We start from the raw sequence: 7,069 nt of genomic DNA on the forward strand, positions 1-7,069 counted from the left end.
ACAAAGAAAGGAGCCTGTCTCAAGGATTTAACAAACTTAGCTACTCTAAAAGATTAAACCAAATGACAGCAACCTGTCAACAAAAAGGCAGTCCACCCCTACATAAGACGAACAGCATCGGGTCTGCTGGTTGGGATGAGCTGAGGATGAATGACTGGCCGTCCATGGCATTGAAGGAAAACAACACATGTAATCAGGAATTTCTGTGTCTTTATTGAACACAACATAAGCATTCCCAGTATGGTGAAGAATACAAGGGGACATCATAAATAAATAATCAATCAGCAGCTTCTAACAAGACTTTCTGGTAGCTGCAGACATGCACAGCTTCAGGAGGATCAACAGGTGGACCTTAGAGAAGCAAGTGTTTGTGGCACAGGCAAAGCTAAGCTAATATTAAATGTAACATTGTTTATATCCATTTATTACACATGATTTTATATGGGATCTTTGATCAATCTGGTTGCATTTGATAACATCTGTAATTAAAAGGATAATTGTAATTACAATAAGACACAATATGTTTTTTAAAAGGTAATTCCGTTAACATTAAGACTCATAATAACTTTTTACCTGTTAAGATCTGGCTGATCTTTTTTTAACTCTTAAATGCAGTTACAATATTATTTTAGTAACTCATTCCTCTGACTACTCCTTTTGTGACTCTGTTAAGAGGCTCCAGCTGCAGCCACAGGCCTCTCTCTGCACGCGCAGGGCGAGTTGGGGAAGACGGCGAACTCTCCCCGAGCTGCTCCCGAGTTCAGGCTTGACCCCTGGGGTCAGTCGAAACCTGAGCAGGGTCAGCGCTACAACAACTCGAAGCTCCGTAAAAGCTATGTAAATTGTGTAACTCAGCTACAGAAATGTCAGAAGGTCAGATTATTACTTGTGTACAGTCTTTAAGGCTTGTTTGAATCGCTTCCCCTGCTGAGTCTTCCAGTAAATCCAGTCCCAGTGGTGAAAAATGTTTTCTCGCCGATGTGTTACAAGGTCAGTGAGCTCCACTATGGCTGATACGTACTCACTGGGAGACCTGAAGGGACAATCTTCTTAGAAACTGACAACTACAACAAAAATGAAAGATATCAGTTGAAATAAGTGGCTGTTCTCACTCCTGACAGTTGCTGTCATAGCTGAAGGCACATTTTAGTAAACTGTCCAGAGTCAGCAGAGTGATGTGGTCAAACATCCCAGATTACAATTCGACACCACTTGTCCTGAAAACAAAAACAAGGAGGATTAACAGGATAAAGATATCAGCATAAGCAAGGAAAGAAAATCACATTTGGGGGGTGATTCATGCAGTCTAAGTCTTCAACTTAAAGCAGCTGAACTGTTCAGGATCGGTTTAAGATGTTATTGGACAAACAGTGAACACTATCTCAAATATGGTAACTTATGTTATACGTATGAATTTTAAAGATCACCTAAGTTCTGTGCAGTCAGTGTAGATGTAGATTGTGCGTTTCTCTGTTCAGCCTCCTCGATAATTTAAATGGTAAATGGTCTGCATTTGTATAACGCTTTTCTAGTCCCTAAGGACCCCAAAGCGCTTTACACTACATTCCGTCATTCACACACTGGTGATGGCAGCTACATTGTAGCCACAGCCACCCTGGGGCGCACTGACAGAGGCGAGGCTGCCGGACACAGGCGCCACCGGGCCCTCTGACCATCACCAGCAGGCAAACACGGGGTTAGTATCTTGCCCAAGGATATTTGGCATGCAGCCAGGAGCAGCCTGGGATCGAACCACCAACCTTCTGATTAGTGGCTGACCTGCTCTGCCACCTGAGCTACAGCCACGCCATTTAAGGAATTTTTTTTTAAGTTGAGAATAAATAAAACAAATGAATAAAATACGTATTATTCTATTAGTCTCCCCCCCCCCCTACACACACACACACACACACAAAAACAAACAACACCCCCCATGTAATGTGAATATTACCATGCTTCAACACATGCACTTTCATGAATCTAAAGTAAACAGTCATTTTTTTCCCACTCGTCTTTACTCGATCTGTACAAATCTAAGTTATTATTATATTAATAAAAGATAAAACATCTCATCAGTGCCACTGTTTGTGTATTGTTTTAAATGACAGCAGTTTGAAAGCATGTGAAAACGTCGGTGTATCCTATGAAAATTGCTGATAAGGAAACATTTGATCTTCTTGAAAGAGTGGCTGCTAAAAGGTGTGGTGCACTAAAACAAATGAATCATAAAACTGAAAAATTTCAAAAGGAAAGAAGAAGAAAACTCCTTTCTGGAGGTGAAGGAGTAACTGATGACTGCAAGTCATCAGTGTTATCAAGATGCTGTCAGACTGCTGGACAATTCTGGAAATCACTACAGAAAATGATGTAGTAGTTTTGTAGAGGGTGTGTTACTCTTCACCAAAAGAAATATGAATAACAGGCATCACATTGACATTGAGTCTTATTCTGCTGAAAGTTTCTTCCGGCTAAATGTAACTTTTTCCTTCCGACCACCAGAATGTGCTTGCTCATAGCAGTTCACTGCTGCTGTTTTTTTAATACTGTAAGTTGTTTAACTAACAGTAAAGCATCTTAAGGGGGCTGTTACTGTGTTCTGTGTGCTCTTACTGCAATTAAAACCTGAATAACTAATTAGAATCTGAAAATAACTGAAAAACGTATTTTTCTGATGGTTGTACCAGTTTTAACAATGTTTGCTTGTCTTGTTTGCGACCGGTGGTACCCCTGTATACACTAATCCTATCAACTTCATAACCGATGTGACTTAATTTAACATTTCAGAAAACTTGACCTGTGACCCCTGACTTTGAAGCCGAGGTCACTGAGAATCGAACTTGTCTGAGATTTTTAGTAGATGCACCTATGGTATCGATTTCAAAACTCCATGTAGCCTACGTCTCAAGTTATCGCATTCACAAACTTGGTTGTCCACATTGCCCGCTTGGAGGTATGACGATGAGCTGAGGGATAAACTCAAACTGTCATGCGATCAGCTTTGTGTGCATAACTGCATGCGTGATTGTGTGTATCTTACATGCATGATTTTAGATGAGGAGTTAAATACAGCAATGTAGCGCCTCAATATATCAAAATGAAAAGCTGGAGTGAGCAGTCGTTTCTTGCGGGACCACACCACTCCATTACTGATCAACAGACTGTCCTGAAACCAAAAAAAGAAAAGACTTGTAGTTAGGAGCACTGTCGTTTGGCTTTTAGAACAAAATCAATACTGGGAAAGATTTAATTCCAGTAAACTCTGCAACATATGAGGAAAACTGAAATATTTCACTCACCCAGCCATGGGCGCAGGCGGTGATAAATTAATTCATCTTTCACTGTGATGCTGGCTGAAGGAAGTAAATGATGAACAATGTAAGCAAACACCAAAAGCTTTGGAAATGTGTTGTAATACAGACTGACTGTTGGTGTTTTATAAGCAGAGGTTTGACGTAGTCAGGGTGAAAGAGTCTGACCAGATGGTAGAAAGGACCGAGGAACCAGCAGCAGGAGTGTTTGTATGTCTGCACCAGGTCATCCAACCGCTGGAGGCCTTCTTCTGTGCTCTGCATCTATAATGTTTTATCACAAAACAAGACTTAAAGATTGGTGCTGATTATAGCAATCAAAGAGAAATAGTAACATAGCAACAAAAAGTACATCCTGTTTAACTGTGAAACCTATAGCTGCATCATGTAGAGATTACAAATATTTAAAATAGTTCATAAAAAAGGAGGATGTCTGTTTGTCGTACCTTCCCAAGATGGTCCAACAGCCATGAACGTGTCTGTGGTTTGCTGAAACAGGACAACCTGTGAGAGTACCAGGTGTAACGCAGCAGCAGCCTCGCAGTCCAAAGTGCAACCACAGCAACCAGTCCAGTACTGAAAATGTACAGGACTGAAGAGAGACCTGTCCAGCTGAGGACCAGAGAGAGGACACTGTGCAGGAGAGCCATCACTGAGAGAGAGCAATTAGCATCCAGACGTTCAAGTTTCTCACCACTGGCCCTGCTCTGTTGGTTGTACTTATAGGGGCAAATTGCTCCACCCCCCCACTCACACACACTTGATTATAAATACTAAAATACTAAAAGCTCTAGTTCTAAGTTATGAAATGTACATAGTATTCCATTAGTCTTCTCACATTTTAATATAACTCTACAAACTATTTCACTCTTGCAATCCCCCAACGATAATAATAACATGTAGTCTGAACAATATGGCTACTGCACATGGTAATTTAAAATGATAACTGTATAAAAAAGAAATAAGTGACTGAATATAAAAACAGAAGTCATGATGGCTATAAAAAGGTAAAATACTATGCAAGAACTGCTGTACCAAAAGTAGTGTTGTCGCAATATTTTGGAGAATTCCGATTTTATTTTCATTGTGGAGATTAATTATCGGTACTTTCTGATTTAATGCAGTAACATCTCCATTCTACAGGCTTTGGATTTTAAGATTACACGAAAATGCCCACTTACTTGGAATGCTCCTTGATGGCAGAGAACCACCTCTTAACCTGATCACCTGCTTACCCAGAGAAGCTGCTCTGAGTTTCATGAAATGAGAAAGACAAAGAGGCCGTCATTTCAGTTTGGTTCACTTGCATAAAAGCACAGGGTGAGTCAAACCATGACTTCTGTTTCATTTAGGAGCACTTTGGAAATGAATCAAACTGGATGCTAATTGGTCTGACTAAAGCTAGCTAGCGACTAAAAACTAGAGGAAAGTTGACTCTCAGGAATGAACTTAAGAAAATTCAAACTCCTTCATTATCAGTTTAGTACGATGGACACTTTGTTTATGGTGTTTACACTTGTTTGTGAAGCTCTGTGGAACCTTCAAAGTTGTTTTGTGATAACCTGACTCCTTTTATTTTAAACGAAGAAGCTTCATTATAGTTAAGTTAAAGGATAAACTGGTGCTTTTCTACTCTGAGCACTCAAAGTGCTTTTATACAACTTGCCTCATTCACCCAAGCGCTTTTTTCTAAGATTTACCTATGCAAGTGCTTTTTAATGCTCACACACAATCAAACTCCGATGGATGCACCGGAGAGCACCTTGGAGTTAGTGTCTTGGTATGAAGGATACCTGGCGACTGGAGCAGAGTGAATCACCAACCTTCCGATGTGTAGGCCACTTTCTCGACCTCCTGTGTTTGTGTATGTTTATATATGTATGTATATTTGTACACACACACTACTTTGAAAAAAATTAGACTGTGGATGTATATTTCTGCATCAAAAAGTAACTGACTAATAATATGAAATGGATAATATGGGTGACTTTGCCAGTGTTTAGATCCGTTTTGGATATGATTCAGGTGTATTGACCCAGGGTCATATCTATAACATGCAGGACACCGACCGTGTACTGCTTTTGTTAGTGTAAACTTCCTCATTATTTGAAATCTTGAGTATTGACAGTGAGAAAAAAAAACTATTAATGTTTGTTACAGGTGCAGAATGCTGCGATCAGTGGAAAGACAGGGCTTGCGTGTACAGACGAGCAGCGCAGGTGGAATGCAGGGACAGCAAAGAACCTTGAACCTAAACGTCTAAGCCAGATAAACGTCAGACATCACAGGGCAGAGCAGCAGTACGATGTGAACTCCCGGACTGCAGTGACACAATCTCTCCCTAACACACCATATCACCTTACACATCAAGACTTTATTGACAGTGTTAGCAAAGCACCAGTGAAGACACTTTTCCTCCTCAAGAACACATTAATTGGAAAGTGTTACAATGCCTCGCCATCTGCAGGTCCTCACCGCAACAGTAAAGTTGATGAGCAATTTCTTCAGCCACACCAAGCACACAGTTACAAACTAAGCTGTAATCCATGTAGGGCATTCTACCAGGCATACATTGAAGTTTCTGAAGAGCAAGCAGAACAATTTAAGATTCTCCACAAAGTTGATCATCATACCATTGATGAGATCAATGGTTTCTGTGGGGACTGACAGGCTTTGTCAACCCTAACAAGGGATCGGGGAATTGCAACAACATGCAATTTAAATCCTTCATCCAGCTCAACAAGGTCGATGCCTCGAACCTTGTGTAGGACTTCCAAGCCTTCCTTGGAAAACCTGGTTAGATCAAAATGTTTCTTGATCAAATGCCAAGAATTCCGCAGCTGTTGGATTCGGTAGAGAGAAAGGTTGAACTTTGAGAACAACAGCTTCAACCTTTCCAGCCATCTCGGTTCGATTACGATGCCATCAAAATCGAAGTCAGCATCTAGTTGCTCACCAGCATTGTCAACAGTACTAGCCTGCAGAGGAATGAGGATCTCTGGGTCAGTCAGGAAATATGGAACACTGGAGGCACTTGAAAATGCTGTGGCCAAACCATCCATGTTCTCCCTAGCAACATCCTCCATGGCTCGTGGAATCTGGTAAGTAAAAAGAAGAAAAAATGGGGTAAGTACACACAAAATAAGTACAATAAGTACACCTTTTAAACGGATGACTCCGTATCGACCAAATGGCGAGGCACGGATGCGTGGAGGATATGGGAGGGTTGGTGTACCAGCGGTCTCTTCCTCCCAGTGTGACAAATGAGTACATGGCAGCTGGGTGGGCCCCACGAGAGACCCAGGCTGTCTGTGGGCACAGCAGACAGGGCGGGATGATTGGCTCCGGTTTCAACTCAACTCCCTCTTCACAGAGCGTCCTCCGCGGTCTCCAGCCTCAGCGTGCGGGTTGTTCAAGGCAACATATGGCTGAGAGCTGTGGCTGTTTGCATGGTGACAAATTGATGTTGCGCCTCCTTTTCCCATTCCTGTTCCTCTGAAAAATGCTACAAATGGATATTGGGCTGGAGGAGACTGAGAGATGATGTATGACTCATTGTACATTAATTCAATGAGAGAACAGCGCTTAGTCCATAAATCTCATCTCTACACGTGCACTAGCACACATCACTGTCCTTTTAATGAATGTTTTGAATGCGCAGCCATAAAGGTTGGAAGGAGGAAAAGAAAGGGATTCACAGGCAGAGCCTGGTTTTTTTCTCGCACTTTTGTTGCCTTATGGAGCAGCAACAGCAAAATTAT

Source organism: Simochromis diagramma, unplaced genomic scaffold, assembly GCF_900408965.1.
Source record: "Simochromis diagramma unplaced genomic scaffold, fSimDia1.1 OVJJ01000027.1, whole genome shotgun sequence".
NCBI classification, from domain to species: Eukaryota; Metazoa; Chordata; class Actinopteri; order Cichliformes; family Cichlidae; genus Simochromis; species Simochromis diagramma.